Raw genomic sequence first — 25443 nt, 5'->3', positions numbered from 1 at the left:
GTGCACAAAAAAAAAAAAAAATCAGTTGAGCATACTTTTTTATTTTTTTTTGCGTTACATGGGCCTCTCACCGCCATGGCCCCTCCTGCCACGGAGCACAGGCTCTGGACGTGCAGGCTCAGCGGCCATGGCTCACGGGCCCAGCCGCTCCGCAGCATGTGGGATCTTCCCGGACCGGGGCACGAACCCGTGTCCCCTGCATCGGCAGGCGGACTCCCAACCACTGCGCCACCAGGGAAGCCCCAGTTGTTTGTAGGTTTTTTGATGATGGCCATTCTGACCAGTGTGAGATGATACCTAATAGTGGGTTTGATTTGCATGTCTCTAATAGTTAGCAATGGTAAGCATCTTCTCATGTGCCTATTGGCCATCTGTATGTCTTCTTTGGAGAAACGTCTATTTAGGTTTTCCACCCATTTTTTGATTGGGTTGTTTGTTTTTTTGATATTGAGCTGCATGAGTGTTTGTATATTTTGGAGATTAGTCCCTTGTCAGTTGCTTCATTTGCAAATATTTTCTCCCATTCTGAGGGTTGTCTTTTCGTCTTGTTTATGGTTTCCTTTGCTGTGCAAAAGCTTTTAAGTTTCATTAGGCCCCATTTGTTTATTTTTGTTTTTATTTTAATTACTCTAGGAGGTAGATCAAAACAGATCTTGCTGTGATTTATGTCTGAGAGTGTTCTGCCTATATTTTCCTCTAAGTGTTTTATAATTATCTAGTCTTACATTTAGGTCTTTAATCCATTTTGGGTTTATTTTTGTGTACGGTGCTAGAGAATGTTCTAATTTCACTCTTTTACATGTAGCTGTCCAGTTTGAGACTTCCTGTTTGATCCATAGTTTATTTAGAAGTGTATTATTTAATTTCAAGTTTTCAAAGATGTTCCTTTTTGTCATTGATTTCTAGTTTGATTCCATTGTGGTTAGAGAACATATTCTTATGATTTCAATTTGTTTAAATTTGTTGGGGACATCCCTGGTGGTCCAGTGTTTAAGACTTCACCTTCCAATGCAGGGGGTACAGGTTTGATCCCTGGTCAGGGAGCTAAGATCCCACATGCCTTGTGGCCAAAAATCCAAAACACAGAAAAACAGAAGCAATATTGTAACAAATTCAATAAAGATTTTTTAAAATGTGTTGAGGTTTCTTTGATAGCTCAGGATGTAAGCTCTCTTGGCATATGTTGTATGGGTGCTTAAGAAGAGTGAGTATTCTGACATTGCTGGGTGGAGTGCTCTATAAATATGGATTACATCCTGTTGGTTGGTAGTGTTTTCAGTTCTACAATTTCTGTTCTAGTTGTTCTATCAGTTGTTGAGACAGGGATTTTGAAGTCTCCACTTATAACTGTGGAGTTGTCTCCTTCTTTTACCTGTCTGTTTTATTTTCACATAACTGGAATCCTATTTTTTGGTTCAGGTAAATTTTGGATTACTAAATCTTTGTGGATAGATCCTTTTATCATTATATAACGTCCTCTTTTGTCCCCGGTAATTTGCTTTGCCCTGAAGTCTATTTTATCTGTTATTAATTAAGCCATGCTGCTGGAGTTTAATTAATATTTGTATGATGTATCTTTTTCCATTCTTTCATTTTTACTCTGCCTATATCATTATATTGAAATGAGTTTTTGTTGACACCATATAGTTAGGTCATATTTTTTTCAGTTCTTTCTGCTAATCTCTGTCTTTTAATTGGTATGCTTAGATCATTTCCATTTAATGTAATTATTGATATGTTAGAGCTTATGTCTGCAATTTTATTTTTTGTTTTTCATTTCACTGTTTTCTTTTTCTTGCTTTTCTGTGAGTTATTTGAACATGTTTTAGAATTCCATTTTGATTTATCTCTGCAGTCTTCTAGGGATCTGTTTGTACAGCTTTTTAGTCAGTTTCTCTATGTAATACTTTGTATATAAAACTTATCACAGTGTACTGGTGCCACCAGTTTATTAGTTCAAGTGAAGTATAGAAATATTCACCTTCCTTCACATCCCTTTACCTTTAACATGATTAATTTTCCTAAGTATTCTGGTATATTCTTCTAGAATCACATCAGAGAATGTCATAATTTTTGTTGAGCCTATCAACTGAGCTTTTTATTTTGGTTATTGTATTTTTCATTTCTCATATTTCCATTTGGTTCTTCCTTATATTTCCTATCACTTTTCTGAGACCTTCTATTTCCTTCCTGTGGCTTTGTATTTTTCATTTATTTACAGAATATTTGTGTTTGCTGTTGCAGCATTTTTATCATGACTGCTTTAAAACCGCTGAAAACAATTCTAACATCTCTTTCATCTTGGTGTTGTCACCCATTAATTATCTTTTTCTATTAAGTTTGAGGCCTTCCTGGTTCTTGGTATGATGAGTAATTTTTTAACTAAAACTTGGATATTTCATATGATGTCATGAGATTCAGGATCTTCCTTAACCTTCTATTTTAGTTGGCTTTCTCTGATACCACTCTGGCAGGGGATGGAGATGGTACTGTGTCATTACTGTCAGGTGTAGGTAAAAGTTCAGATTCCCCACTTGGTCTCCATCGGTCCCCAAGGAAGTATTGCTGGATGGATGGACTTCTGGCTCCTACATGGTCTCCACTGACTACTGTGGGGGTGGCCGTGCTACCACTGGGCAATGGCGAAATTCCTGACTCTTTACTAGGCCTCCTCTGACACCACCCAAGCAAACATAGGGAGGGTGCCTTGTTACTTCCCAGTAGGCATGGAAGTCCAGGATTCCCACCTGATCCCCACTGAAACCACCTGGGCTTCATTACTGGCTGGTGGGAATGAAAGTCTTGGATCCCTATTTGGCCTTTTCTGATATCAGCCCAGGAGGTGGGGCACCTCATTACAGCCTCATGAGGTAGAAGATGAGGCCTCCCCACCTGGACTATGTTGTTGTTGGTAGGGTTGGGGTCATAGTTTTTTCTAGGGTGTTTGGCTGAAGTAGAGCAGTTATTTCTAAAAATTTTCTATCTTGCTTGGTGTCCCCTATCCTGTTTTTTTTTGGCAAAGGAGAGCAGGTTTTTGTTGAGGATTTTTTCTTCTCTTTACCAATCAGTGTTTCTGGGCTGCCAGCTTCTTCAGATCAAGTCTGGGATATATGAGGCAAGAGAAAAACAAGGGCTCTCACCACTGTGTCATTCCTCAGGTCCTGAGGTCCTCTGCCAGTCTGCCTTCTTCCATCCAACGTTCAGAGTCTTCTAGTATTTGTTTTATATGTCATGTCCATGGTTTTTAGTTGTACTTAGAGGGAAGATGGGAAAAAGTACATCTATTCCATGTTCCAATAAATATAAGTCTCCACAGTTTTCTTATAAATGAGATAAGAAAAGAGTTACAAAACTAGGTTTATACTGCCTTTTATATTTACCTATATAGTTGTCCTTATCAGTTCTTTTATTTCTTCATGTGGATTGAATTACTGTTCAGTGTCCTTTCATTTCAGCCTGAAGGACTCCCTTCAAGCTTTCATGTAGGGCAGGTCTACTAGTGAAAAATTCACTCCTGTCTTGTTTATCTGGGAATATCTTAATTTCTTTTTTGTTTTGGAAGGACAGTCTTACTGAATATAGGATTCTTGGTTGACATGCTTTTTCTGTCAGTACTTTGACTATTTCATCCTGCTGTCTCTGGCCTCCATGGTCTCTGATGAGAAGTCGGCTGTCAATCTTAGTGAGAATTTCCATCTACACAGCAAGTCCTTTGTCCCTTCCAGTTTTCAAGTTTCTTTGTCTTTTGACAGTGTGACTAAGATGTGTCTAGGTGTGGATCTCTGAGTTAATCCTACTTAGAGTTTATAGAGCTTCTTGGATGCACAGTTAATGATTTTCATCAGATTTGGAACTTCTCAGTATTCTTTCTGCCCCTTTTTCTTTCTCCATTCCTTCTAAGTCTTCCATTGTACATGTTTTGGCATGCTTGATGGGGTCCCAAAGGATTCTGAATCTCTTTATTTTTTTTCATTCCTTTTTCCATCTGTTCCTCAGATTGAATAATCTCAACTGGCCTTCAAGTTTGCTGATTCCTTCTTCTGACAGCTCAAATCTCTTGTTGAGATCCTCTCCTCATGAACTTTTCACTTCAGTTACTGTACTTTTTGGTACTCTGTAAATTTCTATTTGTTCTTTTTTAATAATTTCTATCTCCTTATTCGTTATTTTTTTTATAATTTTATAATTTATATCTCTTTATTTGTATTCTCTATTTGGTAAGACATTGTTCTTATACTTTCCTTTAGTTCTTTAGATGTAGTTTTCTTTAGTTCTCTGAACATATTTGTAACAGTTTTTTTTTTTAAAATAAATTTATTTATTTTTGTCTGCGTTGGGTCTTCGTTGCTGCATGTGGGCTTTCTCTAGTTGTGGCGAGCAGGGGCTGCTCTTTGTTGTGGTGCGTGGGCTTCTCACTGCAGTGGCTTCTCTTGTTGCGGAGCACGGGCTCTAGGTGCACGGGCTTCAGTAGTTGTGGCACGTGGGCTCTAGAACGCAGGCTCAGTAGTTGTGGCTCATGGGCTTAGTTGCTCCACAGCATGTGGGATCTTCTTGGACCAGGGCTCGAACCCATGTCCCCTGCATTGGCAGGCAGATTCTTAACCACTGCACCACCAGGGAAGCCCTGTAATAGTTTATTTAAAGTCTTTGGTAGGTACAACGTCTGGGCTTCATCAAGGACAGTTTCTACTGATTGCTTCCTGTGTGTTGGGAGACGGGAATAGCATATTTTCCTATTGTAATTTTATGTTGTTGAAAACTGGACATTTAAAATGATATCATATGGTAACTCTAGAAATAATATTCCCTCCTGCCAAGGTTGGTTGTTGTTACTATTGTCACTGCCTATTTATTTAGTGATTTTCCTGAACTAATTCTGTAAAAATTTCTATTCTTTCTTGTGTATAACAAAACAAGTCTCTATTCAGTTAGCTTAATGGTTAGCTAATGATTGAACAGAGATTTCCTTAAATGCCTTGGACCAGTAATTCTCCATTCTTTGCCAAGGAATCTGTGTGTAGGGGTATGCCTGCAAGGCTCTGGCATGCAGGCTTTAACTATGGCTTAGTCTTCACTTCCCGTTTGTGCAGAGCCTCAAGGTCAGCCAGAGGTTAGAAATTAGGTCTCATCTTCTCAGGTCTTTCCTATGCATGTGCACAGCCCTGCACATGAGCATGTTCTTCTAAAATTTCAGCAATATCAGAGATTTTCAAAGTCCCCTCTGAACATCTCATTTCCCAAATTTTCCTTTTGAATTTTCTGGTAGCCTCTTACTAGCCCCAAATTGTATTGCTGTTTCAGGCAGGAGCAGTGTTAAGCACTGCCACTAATCGTTTTCTACAAATGCCCTGATGATAGGGCTGTTTAGATTGAGTAAGCTCTGAATTGGGTTAAAGAAAAGTCCCAAGAATATAGCTTTTGGGGAAGCTACGAGGCAGGTCAAATAGTGACAATTATCTGGGAATGGGGTGTTAGGAGAGTTTTAACCCCATTCTGTGCCATCTCCTTTGGCTAGGTTGCTGGTTTTCACTGTGATTATGTGGATGTTGATTTCCAAGATTACTGTGAAGCTGGGGCAAGCGAGAGAGGAATAGGATAAATCACAAAGCTTTCTGCTTGTGCCTAGATTCACCTGTTCTCCCTGAGTAAACACTCCTAAGATTATCGCAAGTCTTTGGTGAACTTGCAAATTTCTAACAAAGTTGATCCTGACCATTTTAGCCAGTGTCTCATCGCAGATTCTATTATTTATTTATTTATATTTGGCTGTGTTAGATCTTTGGCTGCACGCGGGCTTTCTCTAGTTGCGTTGAGTGGGGGCTACTCTTTTTGCGGTGTGCAGGCTTCTCATTGTGGTGGCTTCTCTTGTTGCGGAGCATGGGCTGTAGGTGCACGGGCTTCAGTAGTTGTGGCTCGTGGGCTCTAGAGTGCAGGCTCAGTAGTTGTGGTGCACGGGCTTAGTTGCTCTGCAGCATGTGGGATCTTCCCAGACCAGGGCTCGAACCCCGTGTCACCTGCATTGGCAGGTGGGTTCTTAACCACTGCGCTGCCAGGGAAGCCTGAGAAAAGGGAACTCTTGTACAGTGCTGGTGGGAATGTAAATTGGCGCAGCAACTATGGAAAACATTATGGAAATTCCTCAGAAAAAGGAATTTTTTCTACTATTCTAGAAATGCATCTCTGCAGTGTTATTTCAACACTTGTTCAATCTACTCCACCCTCAACCCTTCCCAAGTCCCTTTTAGAAATTGACCTCTGCTCCTAGCTCACAAGACATTGAATGGGAATTCATGTCAACTTTTTTCCTCTAACCTGTAAACTCTCCATCCACTTCCTGTCATGACAGAAGAGGTGTCCTTACTCTCAAATCAAATCCATCATTTCTCTGCTACACTTTCCAATGGCTTCCCATCTCACTCAGGGCAAAATCTAAAGCCCTGACCATTGCCTAAGAGGCCTTCCAAAATCTGCCCCCACTGCCTGTCTAACGTCCGACCCTAACACTCTCCCCCTGCTCATGCTGCTTCAGGTATGCTCTTTCTTCTTCTTCTTTTTGAAGTATGGTTGATTTACAATATTATGTTAGCTTCAGCTGTACAGCACAGTGATTAGGTATTTTTATAGTTTATACTCCATTAAAAGTTATTATAAAATAATGGCTACAATTTCCTGTGCTTTACAATATATCCTTGTCACTTATCTACTTTATACATAATACTTTGTGTATTTTAATCCCATACCCCTAATGCATCCCTCTCCCTTTCTTCTTGCCACTAGTAAACACCTGTTTGTTTTCCATACCTGTGAGTCTATTTCTGTTTTGCTAGATATAATTTGTATTATTTATTAGATTTCATGTATAAGTGATTCGATACAGTATTTGTCTTTCTCTGTCTGGCTTATTTCACTAAGCATACTATTTCCTAGGTCCATCCACATTGTTGCAAATGGCAGAATTTCATTCTTATTTATGGCTGAGTAATATTTCATTATATATACATATACACATATAATGAAATATATATATTACGTCTTCTTTTTCCATTTGGCTATTGATGGACACTAGGGTTGTTGCTTCCATATCTTGGCTATTGTAAATACTGCTGCTATGAACATTGGGGTTCATGTATCTTTTCGAATTAGTGTTTTTGTTTTTTTCCAGATATATACCCAAGAGTGGAATTGCTGGGTCATATGGTAGTTCTACTTTTAGTTTTTCTGAGGAATTTCCATAATGTTTTCCATAGTTGCTGCGCTAATTTACATTCCCACCAACGCTGTATAAGAGTTCCCTTTTCTCAGGCTTCCCTGGTGGTGCAGTGGTTAAGAACCACCTGCCAATGCAGGCGACACGGGTTTGAGCCCTGGTCCGGGAAGATCCCACATGCCATGGAGCAACTAAGCCCGTGCGCCACAACTACTGAGCCTGCACTCTAGAGCCCACGAGGCACAACTACTGAGCCTGCACTCTAGAGCCCACGAGCCACAACTACTGAAGCCTGTGCACCTACAGCCCGTGCCCCGCAACAAGAGAAGCCACCACAGTGAGAAGCCTGCGCACCGCAAAAAGAGTAGCCCCCACTCAACGCAACTAGAGAAAGCCCATGTGCAGCCAAAGACCTAACACAGCCAAATATAAATAAATAAATTTATTTAAAAAAAAGAGTTCCCTTTTCTCCACATCCTCACCAACATCTGTTGTGTTCTTTTTAATGATAACCATTCTGACAGGTGTGAGGTGATATCTCACTGTTGTTTGATTTTCATTTCTCTAACATTAGTGATGTTGAGCATCTTTTCATGTACCTGTTAGCTATCTGTATATCTTCTTTGAAAACATGTCTGTTCAGGTCTTCTGTCCATTTTTATTGTTTTTTGCTTAATGGAGTTGTATGAGTTGGTTATATATTTTGGATATTGACACCTTGTCAGTCATATCATTTGAAAATATATTCTCCAAATCTGTATGTTGCCTTTTCATTTTGTCCATGGTTTCCTTTGCTACGCAAGGGCTTTAAAGTTCTATTAGGTCCTCCCCTTTTTTCTTTTTCTTTTTAAATCTATTTATTTGTTTTTATTTTTGCTGTGTTGGGTCTTCATTTCTGTGCGAGGGCTTTCTCTAGTTGTGGCAAGCGGGGGCCACTCTTCATCGTGGTACACGGGCCTCTCACTGTCGCGGCCTCTCTCGTTGTGGAGCACAGGCTCCAGACGCGCAGGCTCAGTAGTTGTGGCTCACAGGCCTAGTTGCTCCGTGGCATGTGGGATCCTCCCAGACCAGGGCTCAAACCCGTGTCCCCTGCATTAGCAGGCAGATTCTCTACCACTGTGCCACCAGGGAAGCCCCGGTCCCATTTTTTAATTTTAGTTTTTACTTCTTTTGCCTTAGAAGACATCCAAAAAAATATTCCTTTGATTTATGTCAAAGAGTGTTCTGCCCATGTTCTCTTCTAGGAGTTTTATGGTTTCAGGTCTTACGTTTAGGTCTTCATTCCATTTTCAGTTTGTTTTTGTATATGGTGTGAAGAAATGCTCTAATCTCATTGTTTTACATGTAGCTGTCAGTATTCCCAATGCCACTTATTGAAGAGATTGTCCTTTCTCCATTGTATATTCTTGCCTCCATTGTCATATATTAATTGACCATAAGTGTGTGGGTTTATTTCTGGGCTCTTTCTCGCTCTCTTTTTTTAAAAATCATTTTAGATTTATTTATTTATTTTTGAACAATTATTTTTTTATTTTATTTTAAAAGTATTTATTTATTTATTATTTATTTTGGCTGTGCTGTGTCTTAGTTGTGGCATGCAGGATCTTTAGTTGCAGCATGCAGACTGTTAGTCACAGCATGCAAACTCTCAGTTGGGGCATGCATGCGGGATCTAGTTCCCTGACCAGGGATTGAACCCAGGCCCCCTGCATTGGGAGTTCAGAGTCTTACCCACTGGACCACCAGGGAAGTCCCTCTTTTAATCCTCATACTGGCTTATTTAATGGGTTGATCCTCAGTCCTTACTATATATTTAGCTTCCCTGGTGAGATTTTTCCCTCTCCTACAGATTCTTATTTTCCACTTAGAGAAAACCCTTTAACATTTCTTTTAGGGTAGGCTTTAGTATTGATGAACTCTTTTAGAGTCTGCTTATCTGAGAAGTTCTTTGTCTCTCTTCCTCTTCTAAATGATAACCTTGCTGGGTAGATTATCATAGGTAGCATGTTTTTCCCTTTCAACACTTTGAATACATAATACCACTCCCTTTGGGCCTGCAAAGTTCCTGCAGAGAAATCAGGTTGTAGCCTTATGGGGGTTCCCTTTTATACTGACTCTTTGTTTTTCTCTTGCTGTCTTTAGAATTCTCTTGTTAACTTTTGTCAGTTTAGTTATGATATGTCTTGGTGTGGGTCTGTTTCGGTTCATCTTGTTTGGGACCCTCTATGCTTTCTGTACATGGATATCTCTTTCTTCAGGTTTGAATTTTTCAGCCATAATTTCCTCAAATATATTTTCAATCCCCTTTTCTCTCTCTCTCTCCTTCTGGGATCGTATAATGTGAACGTTGGTATGCTTAATGTTATGTTAGAGATCTCTTAAATTGTTTTCATTTTAAAATTTGTTTTTCTTCTTGATGTTCTGGTTGGGTGATTCCCATTATTCCAACTTTCCAGATCAGTGATGCATTCTTCTGTGTCACTTGTCTGCTACTCATTCCTTCTAGTGTGTTTTCTATTTCATCTATTAAATTCTTCATTTCTGTTTGGGTCTTTTTATATTTTTTAGTTCCTCACTAAAGTGTTCACTGTGTACATTAATTCTTTTCCCTAATTCAGTTAACATTTTTATTGCCTACTTTTAAAATTCTTCATCTGGTAGATTGTTTATTTCTCTTTCATTGTTTACAGTTTCAGGGATTTTTCTCTTGCTCTTTCAATTGCGAGTAGCTCTTTGCCTTTTATTTTGCATATCATTCCCCGTCTCTATCAATTTAGGTGAAACAATTACCTGTTGCAGTCTTGAAGGGGTGATCTTATGTGGGAGCACCCCTGTACAGACTGCATATGCCCAGTGCTTTTGGTGAGAGAGCTGGATTTGACATGGACAAAAGTCCCATCTTTCCTCAGGGTGTGGGGCAGCTCTCACCTTGGTAGGGAGTAGAGCTGGACGTGGTGGGGTAAAGCTGGAGCCGGCTGTGAGGCGGGACTTCTCGGCTCAGGGGCTATCACCACCAGGGTCTGATCCCAAGTTGCTGGAGCAGAAGCCCTGATTGAGGGTTGAGCCCGAGCTGGCTCTGTTCTCTTCAAGTGTTTGTGGCATCTGAGATCCAGAGCATGTGGGCTCGGTAGCTGTGGCATGCTGGCTTCTCTCTAGTTGTGGCACATGAGCTCCAGAGCACGTGGGCTCGGTAGCTGTGGCGCGCTGGCTTCTCTCTAGTTGTGGCACATGAGCTCCAGAGCATGTGGGTTCAGTAGTTGTGGTGCGCGGGCTTCTCTCTAGTTGTGGCACATGAGCTCCAGATCACGTGGGCTCAGACGCTGCGCCACGCACTTCTCTCTAGTTGTGGCACATGAGCGCCAGAGCACACAGGCTCAGTAGTTACAGCATGCAGGCTTAGTTGCCCCCATGGCATGTGGAATCTTAGTTCCCTGCCCAAGGATCGAACCCGTGCCCCTGCATTGGAAGGCAGACTCTTAACCACTGGACCACCAGGGAAGTCCCAGTTCTAGGCACTTTTGATTTGAAATCCGGGGCACGTAAATCTCCCAGGTTTCTGTAAGGAGCTGGATCTCCACAATCACAAAAATCAAATCAAACTGCAGTTTCTGTACCCAACTTTGTCCTCATTCTTAGAGATGACAGTCCAACTCATGTCCTGTGCATGAAACGGTTATCTGAGAGTGCCCAGCTCTGTCTCCCCACAAACGCCTTGCAAGCTCTTGATGCACTCCTGACGGGAGGACCACACTGTAGTGAGCCGTTGACCTCAGCCCTATGAAAGTACTCTGACCATCATGGACTGGAGGGCTGGCTTAGAGTCCATTCAACACCCACAGTGATAACCCCACTTAAAGATGACCTTAGCTTCACTTATATCTGAAGATCAGAGATTAAAAATTATTCTTCGGATGGAAGAAAATCTATTCAAATATGAGCAAGAAATCTGGAGTTTAAATTTGTATTAATTCACCTGAGGGGTGTGCGTGTGTGTGTTTGTGTAGGGGGAAGGGCTTGAAAATACACACAAATAGGACACCAGCTTCTGGAAGTCATTCTCCCAACCAGTGTACTTTACTTCATACTGTTAAATTAACTTGATGAAAATATAAGTTTGGGTAAAAATAGAAGAACAAGGGTAGAGAATATTATTACGAGTGTCAAAGTTCACTATCTAGACAGACCTTTTCATTTGACTAAAGGAGCAGAAACCCACACATCAGGAATATAATAAAAGTTTCTTCACTGTGTTGCCGGCAACAGCCTGGAAGAATTCTGCAAAATCTCCGACTGTGAAGAAAGATACTCTGACTGTGTCATTCATTTGAGTCCCTGCCACTGTGCTTTGTGCCTTGGCATTTTTCACCAGGCTGGTTCTAATTGCCTGAGCAGGGCTTCCATTCTATGCAGAAGAAATGATGTTTCTCTAGCCTCATTTTGCAGAACAAGCCAGATGTAGCATAGATACAGGCCCCGGAGATCAGAGAACGGGTGCAGCATGCACTTCCTCTTCTTGGGCAGCTGCACCCCAATTTCCTGTGTGCAGATCAGTGCTTCTCCAGTGTGGCCTCTGGACCAGCAGTACCAGCCTCACCTGGGCACGAGTTAGAAATGCAGATTCTCAGGCGCCACCCCAGACCTCCTTAATCAGACATTCCGGGGCAGGGCCCAGAAACCAGTATTTTAACAGGCTCTCTAGGTAATTCTGATGCTGCTACCACGGGGAACTCCTCCCTTCCCTAATCTCAGGCACCCCAAATCAGGGGTAGTACACAGACCTGTGCTTGCCCAGTTAAAGTAAACGTCAGGACTTTATCCAAAGCTCCCAGAAGACTCCTGTTCTCCCAGCTGCCTTGGACTCAGTTCCCCGGACAGCTGGCTTGTAATCCCAAGTGGAGAACCTGTCTGAGAATCAAGCCAGTGAGTGGAAGAAAGCCGAGTGAGCTGGGCCAAGCCCTGTGCCTCGGGCAGAGAGAACCAGCTCCTGATAATACCGCTGGAGCCCAACATCAGGACCACTTCAAGCCAGCTCTGCCGTGGGCTATCCAGATACAAACGTGGATTACCTTTTTACTGAAGCCAGTTTGGCCTGGGTATCATGACACTTAAGACTGAAGGAATTCTAAGGAATAAAACATGCAAACACTATTCTAAGCCAGTCAGTGAAGTTAAGCGTTTTTAAAAACCACTAACCTAATGAGAACTCAGTCTTAGTAGAGAAACGTGCCTCCTGATTTACGAAGAAAATTAAGGACTCTTGACACTCTTATCAACATGGCCCTTCTCTTCCTCTGCTCTGGGATAAGGTGAGGACTCCTGCGGCGGGCTTCCTGCTTCCTCACCCCTGTGCTCTTGGCCCTCTGCCTTCCCTCGTCTCCCAGGACCTTGCTTCTTAGCTCACTCTTTTCCCTGCTGTATCCTCACCTCTCTGCCTCTGAAGCCTCCTTGCCTTCAGTCCATAAATATGCTCAAATCTCCCATCCTCTAAGTACAGCCCAGCTTAACTGCCACCCTCATTCAAACCTTGCAAGTCAAGTAGCATCAATTTACTATTTCCATTGCCTCACCTCCTGACGCGCTTCAGTGTGACTTCTCCCATCACCACTTACCTGCAAATGTCTCCATTAGGGCTACCGGTGACTGCACCATGCTGAATCCAGTGGACATTTCTTGAGTTCTCCCTTGGGTTTGACATCATTGGTCATCCCTTTCTTCCTGGTCTTTTCTACTTCCTTGGCTTCTCCGCCATCACTCTCTCCTCACTCTCTTCACAGTTTTAGCTTTTCCCTCACCGCCTCCTTTATACCTCCTCCTCTGTGTACCTGGTGGAAGTTGGCATCATCTAGGATGCGTTCTTAGCACACTGCTCCTCTCCAAGGATGATCCCATCCATTCTCATGTCTCCACTAGCCCTGTGTGCCATGGATTCCAGAGTCTGGATACCCAGAAGCTTCTGCCTCTGACAGCTGTCTACTCACCTCACATCCAGAACTGACCCAGTCATACCCCCTCAGCCCCATCAGATCTTCCTGCTACATTTTCTCATTCAGTTGGCAACACCACCACCACCCAGTCACGCAGGGTAGAAACCCGGTTCCCCCTCTTCCTGGCCTCTCACTTTGAATCCAGCGTGCAACCTACAGATTTTGCCCACCGAAGGCTTCCGGAGTAATGTTTCTTCTCTCCATCTTCACCGCCTCTCCACCTCCAAACCATAGTTTGGATTACTGCCATTTTCCCCACGGATTAGGTCTTTCTTTTTCCCTTCAAATCAAGCAGTTTAGAAGCCTCCGGAAGGCCTGGTATGGAGACACAGCCAAGCCAGCTCCACCGCCCCCCATCCCGCTCGGTCCCCTCATTGCCCCCCTAGTGCTGACAACAGTGTTTCTCACGTTTTCAACCCGAGAATGTCCTCCCCAGGCTCACCTGGGGTACCTGTGACAGTGCTGATTCCGGAACCTTCCAACAGTCCTACCAAATCATACTCTCCAGCGGGTGCCTAGAAATTTTGGATTTTCACACGTGTCTCGGTGATACACACATTTAAATTTTGGACCCTTTGGCCCAGTGATACACCAGGACCCTCCTGACCCTGGCCCTTGCTCCTCCCATTTTCTTTCTTTCTCACTATTCCCTGACTTTAGCTCCATGCTTTTATAATCCCAAATGCCTGTATTAGACTACACTGCGTGTCTCATTCCATGAGTCTGTTCGTGCCGCTACTGAAATACCCAGGCCCCGTCACTCGCTCCACACCCCCGTTGCCTGGTGCTCTCATGTTTATCCACTGAGACCTTCAGCTCATGTCTCCTCTCTTGTGGCACGCCTTAAGGTCTTACCCTCCAAATCCTCTTCTCTCCCACATCTTTTCCCCTCTGTTCAGCAGGCCAGATCCTCTTTTGAGCTTCCACATGTGTATCTCTATTACTGCTCTTACGCCAGTTCTCAAGATTCCTCAGTTGTGTGCCTCATTCTCCCTCTACAACGTGAGCACCTTAAAGTCAGTGCTTGTGTGCTATTCAACCCACTAGTCATCACCCCAAGCACAGGCTGGGTAGATAGCAGGCACTCAAATGTTTCTTCCATACATGAAGTGTGCATACTTGTTCTCCCTATCCTTGCTGTTTCTCTGCAGAGGGGCAAATGGTAAGAGAGCAGGGAGGAGGTGGAAGGTAAGATTAATAGTGACAGTGTTAAGGATGAACAGAAAGGGAAGATGCTCATGGAAAAGGGGCCGTTAAGGCCATTATAATGGTGGCGAAAGGAGATCATGAGCTTCTGAACAAAGAAGGTAGCAGAGAAGGTAGAGGTAATTCCCCTCTTTCCCTAGTTTGTTGAGAGTTTTTGTTATGAAAAGGTGTTGAATTTTATCAGATGCTTTCTTTGCATTTACTGAGACGTTCATGTGGTTTCTATCCTTCATTCTGTTAATATGGTATATCACATTAATTGATTTTCATATGTTGAACCATTTTTGCATTCCAGCAATAAATCCCACGTGATCATGGTGTATGATCCTCTTCATCTGCTGCTGAATTCATTTTGCTAATATTCTGTTGAGGATTTTTGCATCTATATTCATTAGGGATATTGGTCTGTAATTTTCTTGTAGCATCCTTGTCTGGCATTGATACTGGAGTAATTCTGGTCTTACAAAATGAGTCTGGGGACTTTCCTGGTGGCACAGTGGTTAAGAATCCACCTGCCAATGCAGGGGACACGGGTTCGAGCCCTGGTCCGGGAAGATCCCACATGCTACGGAGCAACTAAGTCCGTGCGCCCCAACTACTAAGCCTGCACTCTAGAGCCCGCGAGCCACAACTACTGAGCCTGTGTGCCTAGAGCCTGTGCTCTGCAACAAGAGAAGCCACTGAAATGAGAAGCCCGTGCACCGCAATGAAGAGTAGCCCCCGCTCGCCGCAACTAGAGAAAGCCCATGCACAGCAACGAAGACCCAATGCAGCCAAAAGTAAATAAATTTATTTTTAAAATAATAATAAAATAAAATAAATTTTTAAAATAAAATGAGTCTGGAAGTGTTCCCTCCTCTTCAGTTTTTTGGGAAGAGTTTTAGAAGGATTGGCATTAATTCTTCTTTACATGTTTGGTAGAATTCGCCAGTGAAACCATCTGGTCCTGGGCTTTTTTCTATTGGGAGGCTTTTGACTATTGATTCAATCTCCTTGCTAGTTATAGGTCTGTTCAGACTTCCTATTTCTTCATGATTCAGTCTTGGTAGGTTACATATTTTTAGGAATTTATCCATTTCTTCTAGATTTTGTAGTTTTTTGGTATACGTACAGGCCATGTAAGAAAAACCCACAGCTAATATCATAATCAATGGTGAAAAACTGAAAGCTTTTCCATTAAGATCAGAAACAGGATAAGGATGCCCACTCTCACCACTTCTATTAAACACAGCACTGGAAGTCCTGGCCAGAACAATTAGGTAATAAACAAACAAAACCAGAAACATAAAGGTGTCTTAGTCTGTTTCAGGCTCTGCTGTAACAAACCGGCACAGACTGGGTGGCTTATGAACAGCAGACATTTTTTGTTCACAGTTCTAGGGGCTGGAAGTCCAAGATCAGGGTGACAGTGTGATCAGGTAAGGGCCCTCGCTGGGGCTGCAGACTTCTCATTGTTATTCTCACATGATGGAAGGGGCTAGAGAACTCTGTGGGATCTCTTTTTTAAGAGACCTAATACCAGTCATGAGGTTTCCATCCACACTTATGACCCAATCACCTCCCAAAGGGCCTACATTTGGGGTTAGGATTTCAACACATGAATTTCGAGGAGATACAAACTTTCAGACCATAGCAAAAAGGCATCCAAATTGGAAAGGAAGAAGTAAAACTGGTCCTGTATGAAGGTGATATGATCTTATATGTAGAAAACCTAAAGACTCCACGCAGAAAAACTGGTAGAACTAGTAATGGATTCAGTAAAGTTGCATACAACATACAAAAATCAGTTGCACTTCTAACAGCAAACTGAAAAGGAAATTAGGAAAACAATCTTTTTTACAGTAGCATGAAAATCTTTTTTACAGTAGCATGAAAAAGAATAAAATACTTAGGAATAAACTTAAGACAGTGAAAGACTTGTACACTGTAAACTATAAAACATTGATGAAAGAAATTAAAGAAGACACAAACAAATGGAAAGATGTCCTGTGTTCATGGATTGGAAGATTTAATATTGTTAAAATGTCCATACTGTGGCTTCCCTGGTGGTGCAGTGGTTGAGAATCTGCCTGCCAATGCAGGGTACATGGGTTTGAGCCCTGGTCTGGGAAGATCCCACATGCCGCGGAGCAACTAGGCCTGTGAGCCACAACTACTGAGTTGGAGCCTGTGCTCCACAACAAGAGCCTGCGCGTCTGGAGCCTGTGCTCCACAACAAGAGAGGCCGCGATAGTGAGAGGCCCGCGCACCGCAATGAAGAGTGGCCCCCACTTGCCGCAACTCGAGAAAGCCCTCGCACAGAAACGAAGACCCAACACAGCCATAAATAAATAAATAAATAAAATGTCCATACTACACAGAGAGACCTACAGATTCAATGCAATCCCTATTAAAATCCCAATGGTAATTTTTTCTCAGGAAAAAGATTCTATAATTCATATAAAACTGAAAGAGACCCAAATAGACAAAACAATCTTTAAAAAGAAGAACAAAGCTGGAGGCATCGCACTTCCTGATTTCAAAATGTATTACAAAGTTTTAGTAACTACAGCAGTATAAATACTAGCATAGTGACAGACGTACAGATCAACGGAACAGAAGAGAGCGCCCAGAGATAAACCCACACAAATACATGGTCAACTGACCTTTAACAAGTGTGCCAAAAATGCACAACAGGGAAAGGATAATCTTTTCAACAAATGGTGTTTGGAAAACTGGATATCCACATGCAAAAGAATGAAATTGGACCCTTATCTGACACCTTACATAAAAATCAATTCAAAATGGATTAAAGATCTAAGCATAAAACCTGAAACTATAAAACTCCTAGAAGAAAACAGGGGGAAAGCTTCATGACACTGGTCTTCACAATGATTTCTTGGATATGACACCAAAAGCACAGGTAAGTGTGACTGCATCAAACTTAAAAGCACAGCAGAAGAAATCCAGGAGGGTGAAAAGGCAACCAGTGGAACGGGAGAAAATATTTGCAAACCATATATCTGATAAGGAATTAAGTTCCAAGATATGAAAGGAACTCCCACAACTCAATAGCAAAAAAAAAAAAAAAAAAAAAATCCTGATTTAAAAATGGTCTCAAGACTTGAATTGATATTTCACCAAAGATTTACAAATGGCCAAGGGTATATGAAAAGATGTTCAACGTCACTAATTATCAGGGAAATGCAAATCAAAACAAAAGAGACGAGAAGTGCTGTGGATGTGGAGAAATCAGAACTCCCATACTCCTCTGCTGGGAACGCAAATGGTGCGGCCACTATGGAAAACAGTATGGAGGTTCCTCAAAACACTAAATATAGAACTACCTTATGATTCAGCAATCCACTTAGGGCTACTTACCCAGAAGAACTGAAATGAGGATCTCAAAGAGATTTCTTCCCTCCACGTTTATAGCAGCACTTTTCACAATAGCTAAGATGTGGAAACAACTTAAATGTCCAACGATGGAAGAATGGAGTTTTAAAAATGTGCTATATACGTACAACAGAATGTTATTCAGCTTTAAAAAAGATGGAAATCCTGCAATGTATGACAACAGGGGTGAACCTTGAGGAAGCTATGCTAAGTTAAGTAAGCCAGTTGCAGAAGGACATATACTGCATGATTCTGCTTCTTTCGGGTATCTAAAATAGTCTCTTAGAAGCAAAGAATAGAATGGTGGTCGTCAGGGTCTGCGGGGAGGTGGAAATGGGGAGTTGCTGATCCACAGGTATAGTATTTCTGTTTTGCAGGATGAGTAATTTTGAGATCTGTTTACAACATTGTGCCTATAGATGACAACAGTGTGCTGTGAACTTTACAATTTGTTAAGAGGGTAGATCTTAAGTGTGCCCTCTAAGAGGGTAGAGAGGATGGAGCTAAGAGATTTCTGATGGGATTCAGTGGCTGAATGTCTGTAGGGGGTGAACATACTAGTTTTCTATTCCTGTGTCACACTTACTACAAACTTAGTAGTTTCAAACAACACCCATTTTTAGCTCACAGTTCTGTAGGTCAGAAGTCCAGGCATGGCTGAGTTCTCTGCTCAGGTCTCACAAGCCTAACATCAAGGTTTTAGCAGGACTTACTTCTCATCTCACTTGGAGCTCAGGGTCCATTTCCAAGCTCAGCTGGTTGTAGGCAGCACTCAGTTCTTGCAGTTGTAGGACCAAGGTCCTAGCTTTCTTGCTGTCAGCCGGGGACTGCTCTCAGGTCCTAGGAGCTAATCATATTCATTGCCGTGTGGTCCCCTCCATCGTCAAAACCAGCAAGCGAATCTCCTCATATCAAATCCTTCTCACACTTCAAATCTTTTTTACTTTTCTGTCAGGAAAAGCCCAGTCACTTTTTAGGGGTACACTTGATCAGACCAGGGTAAATCCCTTTTTTAAAGGCACCTGATTTGAAACCCTTAATCCCATCTGCCAAATCCCTTTATAGGAACACCTATATTAGTATTTGATTGAACAACTGGGAGAAGGTGTAGTAGGTACACCAGAGGGTGGGGATTCTGGGGGTCATCTCCAAATTTTGCCTAACACAGTAGAGAAGTGAGGGTAGACTGGGAGAGTTCTAGCTGGAGACATTGGAGGGTCAGTGAAGCCACTGACTAAGGCTGAAAACACAGAAGGTGGAAGAGTTTTGGTGGGAAGGTGAGCTCAGATTTAGAATACATGAGATAAAGAGTTTAAAAGAAAAAATCTCAATGAAGCAACTTTTTGTATGTAAGAATATCTCCTGCCAGCCTGCCTTACAGGGGCTGAGCCCCACTAGTATTTTCTTTCTGAGGAATAGAAAACTATTGGTGAAAAAATAAGCTATTAAAAGGAACTGATCTTTAGGGAATATGGGGATAAAATAATTATACTTTATAGAAATATTTTGCTCCTCTAAGCTCTCTGAAAGTTCTAAAGAATATTCTCTAACTCATAATGGGTATAAAATGTGCCTGAAGATGAGGGCGCAGAGTTTTATTCTCTAATTCTTGAGAGAACCTGGCCCCAAGTTTTCATTACAGTTGGTATTTCCACCCCATGGCAGGAAATGGCAGTCTGCTGGATAACGGTGCTGTACCAGTGGAAGACCTCAGTGTGAGAGGTTGCAAGGTAATGTTCCTTCTTCCTCCAAAACCTATCCGTAAATCTAAACTATCAACTACCCAGGGCAGGACATCCAGAGATTACGAAACGGCCTTCCACTGTCTAGTTAAACACTTTTCCATTATTCCTCCCACCTTCCCACGAATTCTTGAGATGCCAGGCATTGCAGGTGGGGGAGGAGCGCAGTGTAACCAACCCTCTTCTCTCATCCTGCAGAGATGAGGACGTAGGAGGCGACACACTTAAGGATAAGTAACTGCACGGTAACTGGCCCATTGCTGATAGACATATGCATAAGGTGCTGGAGAGACCAAGGATGGAAATGAAGGTCAAAATCCAGCCAGGGTACAGATCACGAAAGCCTTTTCATACAAGGACTGGCTTGTTTTATCTTGCTTTGTATTACTGATGCCTGGGAGTCAGTTCTCTATCTGTGGGGTTTCTTTTAATTTCAGAATTTGGAATTCGTCTCTCTTATTTTTTTACAACTTTACTGAGGTAACATTTAGGTACAAGAAACTGCATGATGCTTAAAGTGCATAGTTTGATCAGTTTTGAAGTCATTACCGTAATGAAAATAACAAACGTAGCCATTATCCCCCGAAGTTTCCTTGCAGCCCCTGGTAATTCCTCTCTTCCTTCTCCCCAGCCTGGCAATCACTGACCTGCTTTCTGTCATTATAGATTACCCTGAATTTTCTAAAATTTTCTATAAATGAAACCATACAATATGTTCTCTTGTCTAGCTTCTTTTATTCACCAAAACCATCTTGAGATTCTTCCATATTGTTGCATGTCTCATTAGCTTATTCTATTTTATTGTGGAGTTCTATTCCATTGAATGGATAAACCATAATTTGCTTATCCTTTTTGCCTGTTGATAGGCGTTTAGGTTATTTCCAGTTTGGAGCTATTTCAAATCATGCTGACATGGACATTTGTGTACAAGTTTTTATGTGAACTTATGCTTTTGTTTTTCTTTGGTGAATATCTAGGAGTTGAATAGCTGCGTTGTGTAACAGAAGTATGTTTCACTTAAGAAACTGCAAACCTGGGCTTCCCTGGTGGCACAGTGGTTGAGAGTCCGCCTGCCGATGCAGGGGACACGGGTTCGTGCCCCGGTCCGGGAAGATCCCACATGCCGCGGAGCGGCTGGGCCCATGAGGCATGGCCGCTGAGCCTGCACATCCGGAGCCTGTGCTCCGCAACGGGAGAGGCCACAACAGTGAGAGGCCAGCGTACCGCAAAAACAAAAAACAAAAAACAAAATTGAACTACAAAAGCACGACGTGCTAAATAAAAAACAATTCAAATAATATGAAAAGGTATGTACTAAAAAGCGAGACTTCTCAGTACCGCCACTCTCCCCAGGTGGACCACATTAACGGTTTGGCACCTTCATACCATTTTTTATATACCTTTACATACAAGGATGTAACATCCTTTCAGGTCAATATATACACATTATTAATATGCACATTATAATAAAATAATACAGAAAGAACCACCTCATATTTTACAACAGTAGCATAGTGGTCAAAACTATATTTTACAATTGTATATCATTCTCTCACTGCTAATAGTAAGACTGATGATAATTTTTCCAAAATAAATTCTGCTGCATTTGACGTTCCTGTACAAATATGAGTTTGCAAATGAAACTGTTTGGTCTAGGGCCAAGTGAACTGCAAAATTGCCCTGCAAAAGTGTTTTAGCAACTTGAAGCCCACCACTATAAAATAATAGCTAATATCTATTGAACATTAACCAGATACAAATACTGTACTGGGGGCTTTATGTAAAACATCTCAACAAACCCTACTGTGTTGTCCTGTTACTATTACTTCTGCTTTATAGATAAGGAAATGAAGGTGCAGGGAGGATGAGTAATTTGAATGAGGTAACATAGCTAAGAAGTGATATAGGAGTGACTTAAATCCAAATACTTTACATGTATTATTGTAAGTTTTGATGATTCTTTTACCTACCACTCTTGGTTTTATTCATAACTTCCTCTTTCATAAATTCATTTTCATTGCTGGAGTACATTTTTGAGTCTTTTCTTCCAGGAAGAATATAAGGGTGGCAAAACTGGCTACATCCTTGTATGCCTAAGTGAGTCTGTTTTATTGCCACTCTTTTTTTTTTTTTTTTTTTTTTTGTGGTACGCGAGCCTCTCACTGTTGTGGCCTCTCCCGTTGCGGAGCACAGGCTCCGGACGCGCAGGCTCAGCGGCCATGGCTCACGGGCCCAGCCGCTCCGCGGCATGGGGGATCTTCCCAGACCGGGGCACGAACCCGTGTCCCCTGCATCGGCAGGCGGACTCTCAACCACTGCGCCACCAGGGAAGCCCTACTGCCACTCTTGAGTGATAGTCTAGCTCGTTATAGAATTCTAGACTTATACTCATTTCCCCACAGTACTTACTGTGCCTTTGTTATCTAATATCCTATTGCACATGAGACACTGGATGCCCAGCAGGTTTTTCACTTTCTTCTAGGTAATCTCTCTCTCTCTCTTTCCCCCACTGTATCATGCTATGGGACTCTTTCTATTGCTGAGGTTCACAAATTTATGAAAGAAGTACTTAGAACTTTAAAGTGATTCTATCTTCAATTTAGGTAAATATATTGCTTATTTCATGTTTTTAGCTTAATTTTCTCCTAATGAGAAACTGTACTACATGGATACTAGATCTCCTGGATCTACTTTCCTTTTTTTTAAATTAAAATATAGTTGATTTACAACATCATATTAGTTTTAAGTGTACAACATAGCAGCTCAACATATTTATAGCTATACTCCATTTAAAGTCACTACAAAATAATGGTTATATTTCCCTGTTCTGTACAATACCACCCTGTAGCCTATCCACTTTGTACATAGCAGTTTGTACCTTTCAATCCCCTACCCGCCTCCTGCTTCTCACCCGCTCCATCTCCCCACTAGTAACAACCAGCCTGTTCTCTATACCTGAGTTTACTTCAGTTTTGCTGTGGTCATTCGTTTTATTTTTTAGATTCCACATACAAGTGATAACATACAGTATTTGACTTTCTCTTTCTGATTTATTTCACTAAGTGTAATACACTCTAGGTCCATCCATGTTGTTACCAATGGCAGAATTTCATTCTTTTTATTTATCTGTTGATGGTCATGAAGGTTGCTTCCATATCTTGGTTATTGTAAATAATGCTGCTATGAAAATTGGGGTGCATATTTTTTTTGAATTAGTGTTTTCATTTTCTTTGGATATATACCTAAGAGTGCAATTGCTGGATCATATGGTAGTTCTATTTTCAGTTTTTTGAATCTCTATACTGTTTTCCATAGTGGCTACTACACTAACTTACATTCCCACCAACTGTGTACTAGGGTTCCCTTTTCTCCATATTCTCGCCAACATTTGTTATTTGTGTTCTTTTTGATGACAACTATTCTGACAGATGTGAGATGATATCTAACTGTGATTTTGATTTGCCTTTCTCCAATGATTAGCAATGTTGAGCATCTTTTCATATGCCTATTGGCCAACTGTATATCTTCTTTGTAAGACTGTCTATTCAGCTCTTCTGCCCATCTTTTAATTGGGTTGTTTTTTTGATATTGAGTTTTATGAGCTGTTTATATATTTTGGATATTAACCCCTTATCACTCATATCATTTGCAAATATTTTTTCTCATTCAGTAGGTTGTCTATTTGTTTTGTTGAAAACTTCCTTTGCTGTGCAGAAGCTTTTAAGTTTAATTAGGTCCTATTTGTTTATTTATTTTTTTTGCAGTACGTGGGCCTCTCACTGCTGTGGCCTCTCCGTTGTGCAGCACAGGCTCCGGACACGCAGGCCCAGCGGCCATGGCTCACGGGCCCAGCCACTCTGCGGCATGTGGGATCTTCCCGGACCGGGGCACGAACCCATGTCCCCTGCATCGGCAGGCGGACTCTCAACCACTGTGCCACCAGGGAAGCCCCCTATTTGTTTATTTTTGCTTTTGTTTCTTTTACCTTAGGAGACAGAGCCAAAAAAATATTGCTATGATTTATGTTATACGGTGTCTCCCTATGTTTTCTTGTAGGAGTTTTAGGGTTTCAGGTCTTACATTTAGGTCTTTAATCCATTTTGAGTTTGTTTTTGTATATGGTGTGAGGAAATGTTCTAATTTCACTCTTTTACATGTAGCTGTCCAGTTTTCCCAGCACTGCTTATTGGAGAGACTGTCTTTTCTCCGTTATATATCTCCTTTGTTGTGGATTAGTTGACTGTAAGTGCATAGGTTTATTTCTGGGCTCTCTATTCTGTTCCATTGATCTATGTGCCCATTTTTGTGTTAGTACCATGCTGTTTTGATTACTGTAGCTTTGTGGTATAGTCAGAGTACATGATACCTGCACTCAAAACAAAAAAGCTTTGTTCTTTTTTCTGAAGATTGTTTTGACTCATTGGGGTTTTTTGTGGTTCCATAAAAATTTTAGAATTATTTGTTCCAGTTCTAGTGAAAAATGTAATGGGTATTTTGATAGGGTTTGTATAAATTTGTAGATTGCTTTGCGTAATATGGACATTTTAACTATATTAATTATTCCAATCCAAGAACACAGGATATCTTTCCATTTCTTTGTATTATCTTCAGTTTCCTTCATCAATGGTTTATAATTTTCAGAGTATAGGTCTTTCACCTCCTTGGTTAAGTTTATTTCTAGATACTTTATTCTTTTTGATGCAATTTTAAATGGGACTTTTCTTGTTTTCTCTTTCTGGTAGTTCATTAATAGTGTATAGAATATAATGTATGTCTATATATTAAACTTGTAATCTGCAACTTTATTGAATTCATTGATTAGTTCTAATATATTTTTTGGTGGAGACTTTAGGGTTTTCTATATATAGTATCATGTCATCTGCAAACAGTGATGGCTTTTCATCTTCCCTTCCAATCTGGATGCCTTTTATTTCTTTTTCTTGTCTGATGTCCATGGCTAGGACTTGCAGTACTATGTGAAATAAAAGTGGTGAGAGTGGGCATCCTTGTCTTGTTCCTGATCTTACAGGAAATGCTTTCGAGTTTTCACCATTGAGTATGATGTTAGCAATGGGCTTACCATATATGGCCTTTATTCTGTTGGGTTATGTTCCTCTATACTCACTTTCTTGAGAGTTTTAATCATAAATGGATGTTGAATTTTTTCAAAAGCTTTTTCTGCATCTATTAAGATGAGCATATGATTTTATTCTTCACTTTGTTAATGAGGTGTATCACATTGATTTGCAGATACTGAACTATCGCGTGTCTGAATAAATCCCATTCAATCATGGTGTATGATCTTTTTTATATATTGTTGAATTTGTTTTGCTAATGTTTTTTTGAGAATTTTTTGTATCTATATTTATTACAGATACTAGCCTGTAATAACTTTCTTTAATCTTTCTTTTTTCTTTCTTCCTTTCTTCTTTCTTTCATGTCTTTGTCTGGTTTTGGTATTAGGGTAATGATGGCCTTGTAGAATAAATGAGGGAGTGTTCTGCTCTATTTTTTTTGGAATAGTTTCAGAAGAATAGGTATTAGTTGTTTATATGTTTGGTCGAATTCTCCTGTGAAGCCATCTGGTCCTGGACTTTTGTTTGCTGGGAGGTTTTTTTTTTTTTAATACAAATTCAATTTCACTACTAGTGATCAGACTGTTCAGATTGTCTTTTTTCCTTATTCAGTCTGGGAGGTTGTATGTTTCTAGGAATTTGTCCATTTCTTCTAGGTTGTCCAATTTTTTTTGGCAAATAACTGTTCATAGTATTCTGCTTTTTTTGAATCTTTGTGGTAACAGTTGTTATTTCTCTCCTTTCATTTCTTATTTAATATGTTTGGGTCCTCTCTTTTTCTTGATGAGCATGGCTAAAGTCTTATCAATTTTTTCTTGTTTATTTTTTCAAAAAAAAAAAGCTCGATTTCATTG

At 41.0% G+C, this 25443-nt stretch overlaps 1 protein-coding gene across 1 annotated transcript in view; it reads right to left on the bottom strand.

Annotated features, from left to right (window-relative positions):
• ODAD2 (outer dynein arm docking complex subunit 2) overlaps window positions 1-25443 on the bottom strand; it is a 269467-nt gene that overhangs the window by 235289 nt on the left and 8735 nt on the right. Inside the window, exon 3 of the mRNA XM_027122033.1 lies at window positions 18486-18720. The gene's annotated coding sequence lies outside the window, so the exon portion shown is untranslated. The remainder of the gene's footprint in view (window positions 1-18485; window positions 18721-25443) is intronic.

This window comes from Aethalodelphis obliquidens, unplaced genomic scaffold (assembly GCF_003676395.1).
Source record: "Aethalodelphis obliquidens isolate GAN/ISIS:26980383/991018 unplaced genomic scaffold, ASM367639v1 scaffold23, whole genome shotgun sequence".
NCBI classification, from domain to species: Eukaryota; Metazoa; Chordata; class Mammalia; order Artiodactyla; family Delphinidae; genus Aethalodelphis; species Aethalodelphis obliquidens.
Note: the sequence above shows the minus strand (reverse complement) of the source record. Positions and strands in the feature narration are given on the sequence as shown.